Source organism: Chionomys nivalis, chromosome 9, assembly GCF_950005125.1.
Source record: "Chionomys nivalis chromosome 9, mChiNiv1.1, whole genome shotgun sequence".
Lineage (NCBI taxonomy): Eukaryota > Metazoa > Chordata > Mammalia > Rodentia > Cricetidae > Chionomys > Chionomys nivalis.
In genome coordinates, this window is record NC_080094.1 from 15169508 (window position 1) to 15184817 (window position 15310).

The 15310-nt window shown below is 49.7% G+C and overlaps 1 protein-coding gene across 10 annotated transcripts in view; it reads right to left on the reverse strand.

The window, feature by feature from the left end:
• Tox2 (TOX high mobility group box family member 2) overlaps positions 1-15310 on the reverse strand; it is a 117005-nt gene that overhangs the window by 70773 nt on the left and 30922 nt on the right. The window lies entirely within an intron of this gene.

The following is a 15310-nucleotide window of genomic DNA, read 5'->3' on the forward strand; positions in this document are numbered from 1 at the left end:
AGCCTGTCCCCCAGAGATGCCAACCACATCTTTCTACCCTAAGTGACTTTGTCCCCACTTCTGTCTCCTTTTAGGCTCATGGCCACAGGTGTGAAGACTGCAGTGGACCCTGACAAGAGGACACAATGTGTTGGAGAACCTGCTACTTCTGCATTTGGGCAGAACTGCCTACCATGGGCAGAAGCAGCACAGGCCCCATCAGCAGTTACTGATGTGTCTCATTTTTCTGATGGAAACCCATCTTGGAATGTGACCTATATCAGAACATAACCACTTTTGCCAGTCCCCAGAATTCCACAGTAAGAAGGCAGCATAGACAACTAGCGGAGCTTGTGGCCCAGCGAACTTTCTCTCTTTTGGATTTCAACATGGCCACATTAGTCATTGCACAAGGGTGTGCACTTCTCTGGGGAACTAATTTGCGTGAGCACAATTGTGCAGCCTCATGACGTAGAACTCTACACTCCCTCAGCCACGTGGATGTCTGCTCAAGCCCTTCCCTTAGAACTGTGTTTTATCAGCCTGCCCGGAGGCCAGACCCACCCCGTGAGAAAGCCTCTCCTGCTCCCACCTCCTGTCTAAAGACAGCCTGTGTCCTTCTAGTACGCTTTAACGTTTACTGTGTTCACTGCTCAAACTGGATTCCCCTACCACGCCCGATGTTCCCAGGGATCCAGGACTTCATGCTCTGCATGGAGGAGAAGCTTAACCACCGAGCTAAGACATTTTCTAAAACAACAGCAACTACACAGAATGCTGCAAGTTAGTGATACATCATAACAAGAAAACAGACTAGAAGATATCGCCCAGCTTCTGTGTAACAGCCATCAATTATTAAACTCTGGTTAAAAGACAGTTAGAAAAAAGAAAAAGGCCTGTCTGACAAAACCCAATGTGGTGAATGAATGACTACCTGGCTCTGAGCGGCATTCTTTCTCTGGAAGATTTCAATGCTCCAAAGAGGACAACATTCTTTCCTCCCTGAACACCAAGGAAACACAAAGAGCAAGCTAGTCGCTCAGCGGGGAAGAGACCACACAAGTGCCATTTGCTTGCTTCGCCAGGTTTCTTCCCAATCATGCTGCAAGCTCCCTCTAAGCAGAGACCAAGGCTTTTCTAGATCCTTCCATGCCGTCAACATTAGCCCAGGGCCCTAGACACAGCAGACGCTTGAAAAGTGTGTTAGAGACTTGGGAGAGGCAAGAGTTACCCAGAGTGAGCAGTGGAATACGGCCTTGGACGGGAAGCCCTCCTGGAGTTTGACAAGGGGGTTGGGGGCAGATAAGGGGGGTGGGGTAGTGGACTCCTGTGAGGTCACCAGAGTCTCACGAACAGGCTCACCATTCATTCATGCATCCGTCCATTCAAGCAATCGACGGATTGAGGAGGAAAGAGCTGTCACAGGCTAGAGGAAAGCTTGCTCTGGCTTAGAGAAAGGACTTTGTTGGTGGAGTCTTCCTGCAGAGCCTTGGTCTGCCTCAGTTTGGGGGAGTCGTGGGCACCTCACACAGTGTCCTGAAGTATGCTGGGCTAAGCAGCTGTCTCCCCACCTCTGTCAAAGCCATGTCCGGCAGAGAACTCGGATTCAGGAAATGAGGTAAGGGTGATCTCCAAGGGCTCAGGAGCTTCCTCTTCCTTGGCCTCCAGGAACAAAGGCCTGAGGTTTCTCCCTTGCTCCCCTCCTCATGGAGGACTCTTTTTGGTAAAAGGACGAGAAAACCAAGGAAAAAAGTCACAGGCTACCCCTTCCCTCAGACAGAGCAGGGCCTCCTTCCTGCCTGTGTACTCAGACCCGAAGGCAAACACATCTTCCCAACAGAGAGTATGGACACCCGTGTTCCTCAGACCCAGGCTTGTGTGGACCCACGTCATACCCAGCTCAGCCCCACATCCATACACGACACAAGCAATGTGCTCAGAGCACAAGCACGGGGTACATTGTCAGCCTGTGGGAAACGGGCACACACTCCCAGTGCACAGTCGGGAAAGGAGGGGCCGGCGGCAGAAACACACCACACACGCGCAGCTGTTTGTGGAACTCACACCAGTGCGAAGGCGACATGCATCTCTTGTTCCGAGACACATTAAATGGCGGCACGGGGGCGAAAGTCTGTGTATATCTCAGTCTCTCGGTCCCTCCACCAAAAGCCATTTCTCACACGACACAACCTCTGCGTGCTTTAAAATGTGCAGAAGAAACACAGGGGGACAACAGCCTAAGAATTACTGTGAAACGTCAGGACATCCTCTTACCATTGCCTGGAATAGATTAATTTTCCCCATTTCATATTCTAATTATAATTCCTTTCCCTACTGCCATCTTCAGTACTCATTACAGCTGGAAGATTGTTCTGCAAAAGCCAGGCCTTCATCTTCTCTCCCCAAGAGTTTTGTCATGGAAATGAGTTTTGGAATCTGAAAGAACCCACATTTTTTTTTTTTTTGCAAATATTGAATGTGTGGGGATAACCCTTTCATGTCAGCCACCAGGGATAGGCTCACAGAGGCTTCTAAAGGGTCTGTCTCTCTCCACACTGTGTGGTCGCCTCAGGGATAGGAGCTCTTAGGCCTCTATTCCAACAGCCACCCCCAACATAAGCTTGTCATGTTCACCCAAAGGATTGTTTTTATCTTAAAAGATATCTAACAAATAAGCAGCCAAAGTGAAAAACGAGGAGCCCTGATCTGATAGAAACAGAGCCTAGTTCCATCTGTCCCACCTTAGGCAAGTTCTTTATAGAGAAGCCTTGGTTTCCCCATCCTTCTGACCCTCAGTCTCTGATTTATATAGATAAAAATATCTATCTCACAGATACGGGTTATGAAATGGAGATATGTGGTAAGTGAGAAAGATGAAAGAAGGAAGAAAATAATGGACAGATTGCTGCAGGTACAGATGAATGAGGGATGGATGAGGGATACACAGGCGGATCAGTAGATGTGGGCTGATAAGTGATGGATGGATTGAGGCAGGGACTGATGGAGGATGGATGAACGGATGGATGAATGGATGGATTGGTGGCTAGATAGAAAAGGGATAGATGAATGAATGATGTATGCATATTTATATGGATGGGTGGATGAATTGTGTGTGAATGCATAGATAAAGGAAGAAACCAAAGAATGATGGGTAGATGGATGGATGTATTAATATATAGATAGATGGATAATAGGTGCATTGGTTGATTGATCAATTAATACAAGGACCAATGAATGAATGATGGACAGGGGAATAGATAGGTGAATGGTTGACGGATGGATAGGTGGGTAGATGAATTATGGGTAGAGAAGTGGTAGGATGGAGGATACAAGGATGACGGATGACGGATAGTATAAATTCTCACTGTCTAATGGGAATATTAGGTATGAATGTGAGCCACGTGTGTAATTTACATTTTTCTAGCAGTCACGATGTAAGAACAGGGGAAACTCATTTTCATAATGTACTCTATTTATCCTAGTATGTTTATAATGTGATTTCAACATTGAATTAACATTAACCTATTAATTGTTGATTAGATGGCTCATTAGTGAGGTGGAGGAATGAAAGGATGCCTGTTCATTCACTGATCCTTAGGTGATGAACGGATGGGTAGATAGGGTTGGGATTTATGGATGGGATGGTTGAGTCAAGAGGGAGTGGTGGACCTCCCGCCACCTAGGGGCCCTAGGTGGCTGGGAGACACCCAAGCACGCACCCCGGCAAGCACCACTATGATGAACAAATATGTGAAGGGAGATGGGAAAGATAGCGTTACATGGCAGAGAGATATGAGAGAAAGAGAAGCAGAGTGGTTCGTGTGCCATGGAGAGAGGTGAAACTGGAGACACGTGAGAAACAGGCTGAGAGGAGCCTGCACAGCCCCCTGCACAGCTCCCGGAGGCCATGGTAATATCCAGGCCTGGGCTACTGCAAAGGGTCTGGGTCTGTGGTCCTACCGTAGCCAGAGTCTGTGTTGATATCTGTGACCCGTGTTACCACCAAAGGCCATGCAGATGTCTGTGGTCTGGGCTGCCATCTGAGGGTATATTGATGTTCTGTCCTCAAGCTGAGCTGGCCCCACCCTCACTGGCTGCAGGAGAGCTGACCTCACCCCTCTCTGGCCTTGAGCACTCTGGAGAGCTGGTCCCACCCTTCACTGACCTGCAGCATCAGCAGTGACATGGGCACAGGACAGCTGGCCTCACCCCTCTGGGGTGGGAAGGCCCGGCAGAGCCCAGATCCGGGGCCTTGAGTTGGCCCACCCTAACATCTACCCCATCTGTGAGCTGCTAGAGAAAGAAGGGGCTGGTCCTGCAGAACCATGGCCTCAGGATCTCCATGACTCTGGGCAACAGCAGGACATCCAAGAGGACTTTTGGTGAGGGTCCGGTATCAGTGGTGTAACAGAAGCCAGAGGCCTTGAACCAGGCCAGTGACTCATTGCAATGAACATTCACAGGTAAAGCTGCTTGGGTGGAAGGTCCGCTGCATGACATCGGTGGTTTCCAAAGCCACCACGAGGAACTAATGTGTGATGGAGACGAGGGAAAGACAGAGGAGCGCGTGGTACATGCACGGCGGAACTGGAGACGCAATGGCTGAGACTCCTGTGAGAGAAGACGGAGGTTGATAGAGGAGCAGGTCACTGCCCGGAGGGGTTGCCAAGACTTCTTCGATTTCTTTCTGAGAAAACGATTGGAATGGCAGAGAAGACAGACAAATGGGTGGTGGGGGTGGGAGTCTGGGAAGCATGGAGAGCTGAGTGGGTGCCTGGGAGAAACAGGCTAAACTGCATGAGTGAATTAGCAGAGGGCTGGTGAGTTGGTGTGTCCTCCCCACTCCGTACTTTCCCTGAGCAGGAAGACTGTGTGCTCACCGCTGCAGTATGCCACCACCCCTCGGTAACTCATCTTTAGCTAAGCCACCCCAAATTCCAATCGGCAGTTTCTCCCTGGCCACTTTCCCATTTGGTCCATGGTCACTTCCAAGAAGACACCTCCATGACTGACATCATGGGCACGGACTGATTCGTTCCCCAGCAGTCTCTAATCATAACAGATGTCACCGCACCCAGGTCTAGCTCAAGGTCCCTGGGCGACTCTAGAATTCTACCTACACACGTTTCCCCAGCCTGACCACCCACAAGAGCTTTCTGCTCCGCTCCTCCACTGACCTGGCATTGTTAGTCAGTCTCTTCATTCCTCAGACAAGCCCTTTTGGTCTCTATAAAAGTCTTGAGCCTTGTAACACACTATCCTAGATGCTGTTGTCCTAGACACTATTGGCCTAGATGCTGTGAGGGCCTCTGCTATCTGACTCCTTGTTTTTACATCACCGCAAGCCCACAACACTCTTCTCCACGTCTCTGCTCCCTGAATCCCAACTCTCTCTGAGTTCTGTTTCTTTGAAGGGGATCTGTCTACGCACTCTACCCTAGAGTCTAGCACTAAAACTCCACACTTCTGAGTCCAGCCTAAAAGCCTCTGTCCCAGGAAGATCAGCTTTGGGCTGTGAAAGCTTTGGTGACAGTAGGGATGTTGGAATCTGGGCGCTGCTGCCTCTGTGTGCCAGCTGGACGGCCTTGGACTTCATCTCTCTTGCTCTCATTTCTCTTACCTATAAAACAGCGATGAGGGGTTGGGGAGGTCCGTGCGAGTGTAAGGACCAGGGTCAGATCCATAGAGCCAAGGTAAACGCCATACATGCTGAGATGGCAAGGAGGCCCACCTGTAACTCCAATGTTTGGAAGGTGCAGCCAGGGCGCTTCCAGAGAAAGCTGACTAGTGAGACGGCCCAAATCAGTGAGCTCTGGGTTCAAGAGACCCTGACTCAAATAATAAAACGGAGAGCGATGGAAGAAGACTCCATATGCACACATACATATGTACCTGTGCGCCCGCACGAACATATGTGCCCACATGAATTTGAGCATGTATGCACACATGCACACACTTTTTAAAAAGCTATTATTCCTATCTCGTGACAATTATGATATCTTTTATCAGACATCCGATAGCAATCAGATACCAGCGGCAGTTGATGTCTGCAATACAGTAACGCAGTGTTTTAAAATGTTAATTATGTCTAACAGTTGCTTAATAACTTATTTAACTTTGTAATTATAAGCTCACGCATATCACTTTATCGGTCCCAATCCTCTCATCTCACTGATGACCTTGTCTCCTATGTCACTGAAAAGCAGCGGCCCTCAGGCACGTCCCTGACTCCCCCAACCTACCCGGCTTGCTTACATCTCACTCATTCTGGTTTCCTTCCCTTCCACCCGGAGAAGCTCAGCACTTCCGTCCAGCTCACGGTTGGTCCCTTCTCTTTTACCTCACACTACTACGACTGCCCTCCCCCCACTCTTGGTCCTGGTTTAAGATCTGATTTAAGTGCTTGCCTGCCATGTTCAAACAGCGCACTAGATACCAGGTAGGTCTTGGTGATCAGACGTCGCCCCAACTTAAGGCACCAGTCCAGTGGGTAAGCGATGGCTCATCACCTCCTGCCTTTTTCCCTGGCTTTGCAGATGACAGACCAGCTGGTTTCAGTCCAACTCTAAGCCACCCCAGATGCCCACGACCCAGCTGACAGCCCATCTTGACCCGCCAGCGAAAGCTTTGGATTGACCAGCCTCTGAGAGCCAAACAGCCAATAACAGTCCTACTTCAGCAGCCTCAGGGACACAGCTGGGTCACCGTGCCAGCCCAAACACGTCCTTTTCCTGACTATTTCGTCTAGGCTTCCATGCTTCTCCAAACCATGCAAATACCAGCCTCAGCTTGACTTGTAGCTCCAAAGCCAAGGCAGTGAGCATGACGTCTCATTGCACACCTAAGCAATGGTGTATTCTTAGATGCCTGTGACAGGACTGGGTTAGCAGAGGAAGAAAAGCAGGAAGGAGGGCTTTTCAATACAGGTGCTGAGGCAGGGGTCATGCGTAGGAACTGACAAGACAAAGAGGAGGAACATGACATCCAGGTTGTTGTGAGTGTGCCAGTGACCACGTTCCCAGACCCAGAGCTATGCCTGGGTATCTCATTAGAATCCCCTAGAAATTTCAAGGTTGCCCCACTGTAAAGATGAACAAGGTGAGATTCAGGGTAGTTGCGAGCTTGTCTGGAGCCAGCAGAGACTTTTAAACCTGGCCTTGATCCTGCGTACCAAAGCAGCAGCTGTGAAGAAACGGCTGATCCCCCGCTCTATACAGAGACATGGGTCAAAGATGAAGGATGCACAGCTCTCTCTGCTCAACCAGTCGCAGGGCACCAGGCAATGTGCCTGTGGTGATCTGAAGAGAAATGATCAAAGCGGCTTGCTGCTCCTGCCAGGCCTGATGCAGCCTGTGACAATGCTCGGTCTGCTCAGACGGGGTTGAACGCAAGAGACAGTGACAGAGTGTGGCAGCTGTGATCTGGGCTCTGCTGAAAGTGTGGAGAGCCCGGTTTCACACGGAAGTCTCAGGAGACACACACGGGAGAAAGGCCTTTGCAGACAGAGGAGAATTGGCCTAACTAAGGGAACCCTCAGCCTTGAGCAAACCCAGGCCCACCATCACATGGAGAAGTGCAATTACAGCTCATCCAGACACAGCTGCCAGACTGCCAGGGTTCAAACGCTGGGCAGGCCACATTCTTCAGCCACATGTCATGTTTACTTTTAGCCGATGACTCAATCTTGCCTTCCTCGTCTGAAAAATGGGTATGACCACCAATGAGATTAAACAAGTCAAATCACGAGGAGTGCTTGGAACCTTTTCTTTCAGGTCAGAGAAAGGTATCAGTCACCTCTAGCTAAACAGCTTGGTTGAAGTCTGTAGAGGGGCCTCCATTCTGAGGTCTTAAGTATGTCTGCCTATAGCATACATGACATGAAACATGTAAGAAAGTCCAGCTATCGGGTGATTTTTTTTCCCTACATGATAACTTGTTTTGCTTCTTAAATACAACCGTTGATTTCCCTCCAATGACATCAGCCTCCTAACTGATGCCCCTGCTCTGCTGTGCACAATTCTGGGTGTTCGTTCTTAATGGTACCCACGTTGGAAATCCAGCACTCCGACTGAGGCCCAGAGAGGTTAGGGGTTTCACTTATGATCACACAGCCTTGATACCCAGGCTGAGTCATATGTCTAGGCTGTGCAGAACCCCCAAAAGCTCACTTTCTTTGGTGGTATAGTCACTGGTAAGTTCCCACATTCCTGTAAGTGACCCTAATTAAACTAATCAGCTCACCAGAAGGGGGAAAAGGAATGGAAGTAGAGAAGAAAGAGGACGGGGTCGCAAGTATGAAAAGAGGACATAAAAGAGTAACGGGGAGCGAACGCTGTCAAATACGCATGTACGCTTACGAAAGTGTCACGTTAGAACTCATTAGGTATCACTAATTTATACTAATTAAAAAAAATCAAAAATAAAAGTCACACGGTTTCCCACCTCAATTTCATGCAAGCTGTGTGACCAAATCAGGTGACCTCATCACCCTTCGCTTCAAGTTTTCTTGGTTTATGAGGAGAGGCAAAGTCTTGGCCATAGCCTGGGAACAAGGGTCTGGGAATGGCCTTGTGGGCAAGCCCACAGCCCCGGGCCACTGGGGGACCTTTCTTCCCACTGCCCACAGAAGTGGTAGCATTTTTTCTGCCACTAAAACCATCAAGAGATAGTGTGATGGTAATGGTACCATGGCTGCCAGGTGCCAGGCTCCTCTGGAAGGTGGACCGCATCTCCACCTCACAGATGGGGACACCTAGCCCTCCCACCCGGCACTGCTCACCAGCCTCCTAGAAATGTGCTTTGTCAACACCGAAGCGTTTGAGTACCAAGTGCACACCGGATCTCAAAGGCACCAGGAGAGAAAGAATGTCCAATACTTCATCAATATTGTCATATTGATTACAAATAGAAATGATCCTTTAGCTGATCTGGGTTAACTATAAGACACAATAAGTTAATTTTGCTTATCTCTTTTTACTTCCTTTGCATGTGGCTAAAAGGATATTCAAAATCATATTATGTGGTTTGTCTTACATTTGATGTGTTTCTGTTTTCCCAGCATTGGTGGACGGAACCCAGGGTTTCCCACATACTGCCCAGATGCTTTGTCACTAAGTTACAACCCAGCTCCATTTGCACTTTTTTCTACTTGACCATGCCCATCCACCATTTGCCCCAGACCCAGAGCTCTGGACAGTGGAGACTCAGTATCAGCAGTAACCGAATCCAACTCTCTGTCAATATGGGGAAACAGAGGCTCATCGAGAGAGAGTTGCAGAAGATAAGAGGCTGACAGAGTCACTCATTCATTCAACAGACATCAACTGGAGACTTATAATGCACTCTGAGTTCTAGGATGCAGCCAAAAACAGAGTCAAGGACCGTGCTGCAATCCAGGGTTCTGCCTTGCTGCCATTTTACAGGATGGGGTGAGTTTGCCTGCGGGGTCTGGCTTGGTCAGGTCATCCTGGGGCCAGAGCAGGAAACTGAGCAGAGGCTCCTTTCTCCCACAGTTGGCTCGGTGACAGATCTCTCGGCCTGCAGGTGGGTGCTCCAGTTCTAACCCGGAGAAGCCCCCTCCGCCAATACCACTGGTGGGTCCGAGCGCAGCACCTCCTTCAGCTGCAGCTGCCCAATGGGCATAGCATGGTGGCCTGGTGCTGCCTCTGGTAACTCGCAGATCGAGTACATTACCGCAGATTTATGGCAAAAATTATCCTCTCTCTCAGCTCCATTTAAAGCCATTTGGAGCTCGCTCCCGTCCCCGATTATAAATCTAATTGCACATTCCAAACAGACAAGCACTCATTAAGCTTTAATTATGCACATGTTGTTTTCAACAAACATTTTCATTTGGCCGCTGTGAGGGGGAATGGTGCCAAGGGGGCTGCAGGCTTGGCTGTGGTTGCAGGGGGCCAGGGTTGGGAAGTAGGTCAGGGTGTGGTCAGATGTGCTTGCCCAAGGGGCAGGGCTGGGAACCCATCAGACTGGGCTTAGGACCTGGTGATCTTCCACCTGGCTCCTCCGTGGGAGTCCTAACATATGTGTACTCAGCTGCTCCCAGCCAGATCTGTATGTCTCCCTGGTCTAGCCTAAGCTATGCCAGGGAGCCTCTCTGAGGATGGGGAGAAGGGAAGCTAGGGACCCCCAACCCCCACAGTGCAGTTGGTACCCTTGATCTTCATTCCCGCCCCTTCACTCCAGACCCCCATATCACTGCTTTCAGCCAAATCACCTTCCACTGAGGAAGGCTCCAAGTTTTTGTTGTTTCTTGGTTTCTAGACAGGGTCATGTGATATAGCCCATGCTGGCCTTGAACTCACAGCAATCCTTCTGCCTTGACATTCCAGGTGCTGGGATTTTTAGGCTTTCACCGCCCACCAAATGTCCACTAAGAGGCAACATCCCTGAAGTAGTTCTCAAAGCACTCGACCATCCGCCCAGTCAGCCCAACCATCCAGCCTGGGCTCACACCACAAACCAACACATCCATGGCTCTCTTCTGCCACAGGGCGGCTTAGGCTCCTGCCAGCACCCAGCTGGCTGCATCCTGGAACTGTATCTCTGCAGCAACTCTCTTCCCATCTCTTTCTACACAGCTGGTCCCTAGGCAACTTCTCCACTATCCCATCCAGAAGCCACACCTCTGCCCCACGTCCCACATACTGGGGACATTTATAAGGTAAGATACCCGGTGACTTCCTCCAAGGAAGAAAGGGACTCGGTAGCTCACTGAGTGAGTATAGACAAGTCTTCTACTCTCTCAGTATCTTTATATGTGTCTGGAAAGACTAAACAAACCCTGTGGGTCCCTTGTTCAATAGCCAAGTTCCTCCTTCCATCTAGAGTGCTGAGGGATGGAGGAGACCTGTCCTGGCAGAACCGCCATCAGGCAGAGGTGCCTATGGGGTACACACTCCGACCCTGGAGGTCTGGGTGACAAGGACCCCAAAGCCCCTCCGAGATGTTTATGTCACATAAAAGTGAATGAAGTAAGCATGGATTTTCATCTAGAAGCCAGAGTTCCCTCAGCATCTAGGCAGTTCCCTGGAAACAGACTCTGAGGGTGAAAAGCTATAAGTGGAAGCTCTCTGGGGAGCGCGGCAGGGAAGCCAGGAAGGAGGAGCCACAGTGGGGCATATGCAGCCTGTCCCAAGGGGACTCAGGAGCCAAGACAGTCCTAAGGAGATGTCCCAGATCAGAGAGCCAAATGCTATGTTCATGAATAGGCCAGCCTTTAGCTCTAGGCTTCCTCCTTCACCCGAAACCATCGCCAGGGTGATGCCAGACTGAAAGGTACCAGGAACACGTAAGATGAGTGTCTGAGTTCTATAGAACTGGATGGATCCTATGCCCATGTTAAGTAACTTGCATAACAATATCATAGAGCCTGCTGCATTGATGTGGCCACATTAACTCATTGGATCCTCTGAAACCCGTAAGATAAGTTACCATAAGGATTCAGGCTTCCATTCTACAGGAAAGGGATGAAGAGGTCCAATGAGGTGAAGCAGCTTGCTCAAGACCACACAGCTAAGAAATAGGGGATACACGGTTTGAACTCAGAGAGACCATGCTCCCATGACCAGGGTAAGCCCCTTCTGAGCTCTTGCCCTGTCCTTCTCTGGAGACCTGCTGTGGTTAGCAGCTTAGAGCCCCAGGCTGCCAAGAACTGCCAATATTTGTGCCTGACAATGATCTATCTTGTGTGCGGTTGGGAACCAGTCCCAGAACAGATTCTTGCCAGAGACAATTAACTAAAAGCCGCAAGAGCCCTGTTGTAGGGTGGGACACTGTGGTGATGGGGGACTGGGGCGGGGGTGGGGCTGAGACAATGAGCGGCAGATGATCTGGAAGATATTTTCTGCCCAGTGCTGCAAAACAAGCCCCTCAATCATTCCACAAAGAGCTGGCATTGTTGGATGGGAAATATGTCAATGACAGTGCTCAGTGTTGGATCGCAGGGTGGTTTTAAAAAGAGAGAGAGAGTCCTTTGAAATTGTAATTCGACCTAGAAAGGCTTTTCTAGGTCACCTGAACCTGCCACTTGTGCGTCTAACCCCAAAGTCAACAAAGACAAAATGCCAGGATCCCTTCCCGCTATCCAGCTCCAACAGAGGGGAGCGTGTTTGTAAACACCGTTGGTAGATATTTAAAGCGCTGTGTTACAATCTGTCTTTGGACTGCCTGCACGTGGAGAGGGTACTGGCTGCATCTCCGAAAGTCTGTAGACTTGGGTTCGAGTCCAGACTTGACTGCTGTGTAGTTATGAGCAAAAATTTTGGCTCTCTGAACCTCAGATTCCTCCCCTGTAAAACAGGACTGGAAGCAGGTCTGGCTGCTTACTGCTGCAAATAGCCTAAGGCAGGAGAATCCAGAGTTCAAGGTCAGCCAACACTACTTAGGAAACAAAACGGGGCCACGTGCCTGACAGTGAGCAGCACGACACAATGCCTTAGAGAGGCTAGCTTCCTCCTTTCACGTGGGCAACTTTCTAGGCCGAGGGCCACCTCTGGTTTCTTGACCACTGAACCCTTATGCTCCAGATCTTGGCTCTCTCCTGGAGCCCAAGGAAGCAGTGGGGGTGGGGGGCTGTCTTAACAGGCTTTTCCCCTCAGAAAGCAGAGATGTAAACTACCGTCTACAGCACAGCCCATATCTAGGAGTTACTCTAAGCTTTCTTCTCAACTGTGCTGCCCAGCTCAGGAGAAATCATGAGGTGTCCAGGCTGGTCACACTTCAAACTTCCCTGCATACCACTAGGACAACCAGGGGCAAGGCTGGTGGATGGCCCCTCAGTTCTTGGCAATATCATATCAGGAGTTACCAACATCACAGTGTTGGATCCCCTGAGTCTGTGTGTGCCTCCAGAACGTTCTAGATACTGCCCCATTCCTATCAGAGCTCAAAGGCCTTTCCCAAGCCTTGACTTGAGCATTTGTGATATTGTAAGCCAGGTGTGGCTGTAAGGCGGCACCTGAAATACAGCCAGATCTCCAGGGAAGCCCAGGACATCCTGGCCTTCAGAAGCAAGAAGCACTATGGAGGGGACTGGCCACACAAATGCAAGTGACAGACATCTGTCATATAGAGACAGAGTGATTCATAGGTAGACCGCTTGGGGGTGGAGTGAGAAAGCTGGTGTGTGTGTGTGTGTGTGTGTGTGTGTGTGTGTGTGTGCGCGCGTGCGCGCGCGCCCACTAGGGGATGATAACTGTCTCCCAGTCACTGAGGTGGTTTCCAGTGCAGAATGGGAGAGATGGGACCAACAAGCACCAAAGAGAAAGATGAGGAAAGCTTGCAGCACTCTTCACAGAGCAGGGGCAGGGAGCTCGCTTTGGTGAGAGGGTGAGACACTCTGCAGAGCAGCTGGCAAAGCAAGATGGCAGTGACAGAAAATGAGAACACGCGTGGATCCAATGCCATTTTCTGACCTCTGCAGGCACCAGCACGCGCGTGATGCGCATATGTTCATATAGGTGTTATCTTATACACATAAAATAAATAAGTCTTTAAAAATTAAACACGTATGTGTGCGTGCATATATGTGTGTGCATGCATGCGTGCTGGGGGTGGATGTTAATGGTGGGTCTCTTCCTTAATAGCTTTCTACCTTAACTTTTGAGACAGGGACTTTCACTGAAGCCATGGCTCAAGGAGGTGGACAGCAAGTCCCAGGGACCCATGTCTCAGGCTCCTCAGTGCTGAGTTACAGGTGTGTACCAACAGATCTAATTTCTTTTTAAACAAGGGTGCGAGTGATCTGAGCTCTGGTCCTTGCCACTGCAGGGCAAGAACTTACGCACTGTGTTGACTGAACCATCTCCCCAGACCTAAAATAAGGACTTTACAGCAACAAAACAGAGGATCAAATTTAGAAAGTTAGCCCAATGAGGTGAGGAAACAGCAGCCCTCTGTGCTAGGATCCATGAGACAGTCTTCGCACAACAATCCCATTTGACCCTGTGACAGCCTTGGTGGGGGGGGGGGATGGGAACATGACATTCTACAGAGGAGAAAAGAAGTGGAATGTCATCTGCAGGCTGCGGGGTCACACAGCGGGACCGTGGCAAAGCCAACACATAACTCCGCCAAAAGCCGCGCTCATAACAACTCCTCTATTTAGTCTTTCCTTTTGGGAGCAAAGAGATAAAGACCAATTATTTAATAAACACAAGACATCGGGCTCGTCCTGTTTGGGAACGTTGAAGTAGATAACCACAGCAAGCCACCAACCTCAAGCATGGCAGAAGGAGTAAGAGTTAAGTACACAAAGCCACGTTGGAGGGGAACAATCAGAGGAGAGAACACTGTGTTTATCAGATCCGCAGAGGCGCGGCAACTTCCTCAGCCCTTGAAGCAACCACGGAGGAAGAGATTGACATGTTCAAATATACACGCATTAATATCTTCTGTGGAAGGAAACGCAATAAAACTGGAATGAAAAGGACATCAGACTAAGAAAATATCAGCACCGACGACGAGACAGTTAATATATACGATGTAGAAATGGCTCCGTCAACTTCGACAGAAAGCAAGATGCTGCGAGACAAAAAGACATGAGATTCAAACAGGAAAGTCGCCGAGAGGCAACATTCCAAGAAATGAATGCAAGGGGGAGTGTGTGCTTGTTTAAGTGGCAATGGAGAAATGCGCATGAGCCAAGCCAGCAATTGTGGAACTAGCATATTTTACATCACACACAAACGTCTTTAGATGACAAGGGAGAGTACCCAAGACCCTTGCCTATATCTGAAGCCATTCCCTCCTTCCACTGTCTAACTGCTTCAAGGACACCCCAGTATCTATGAGGTACAGAGAAATCTTTGTCCTCCTGAAGCCTAGGATCCAATGATGAGGTCAGAAGCAGGAGTTCAAATCAGAGTGAGTGGCAGGCTTGCTGGAGCCTTGACAGGGTCCACGCTGGAAGCAGAGTGGGCGAGGTGAGGGGGGTGAGGGCATAAGATGAGAAGGGGGTTCTTCTCCAGGCCTGGGAGCTGGAAAGAGAGAAGGGCCCACTCAAGAATTGGGAGTGGTAGTGGCAGGAGGGTGGAAGAGACATGGGGACAGAAAAGCAGAAGGAAAGCAGCAACTGAGCTACAAGTAGGGAATGGACATAGTAGGCCAGAATTTGAGCCATGGTTCAAAGAGCAGCTGCAAATGGTCCTGGGGGAGACACGAGTCTGCCCATGAATGAGCAGAAACAGCTGTGGTCCGAGGGTGGGGCCAGGAGAAGATTCTGTGTCTGGTGTGCACACAGAAGAAACCCTTGATACTACACCAGTAAGCAGAGGCTGGGGGATGGCTCAGTTGCTCCACAAAGTGCTTGCAA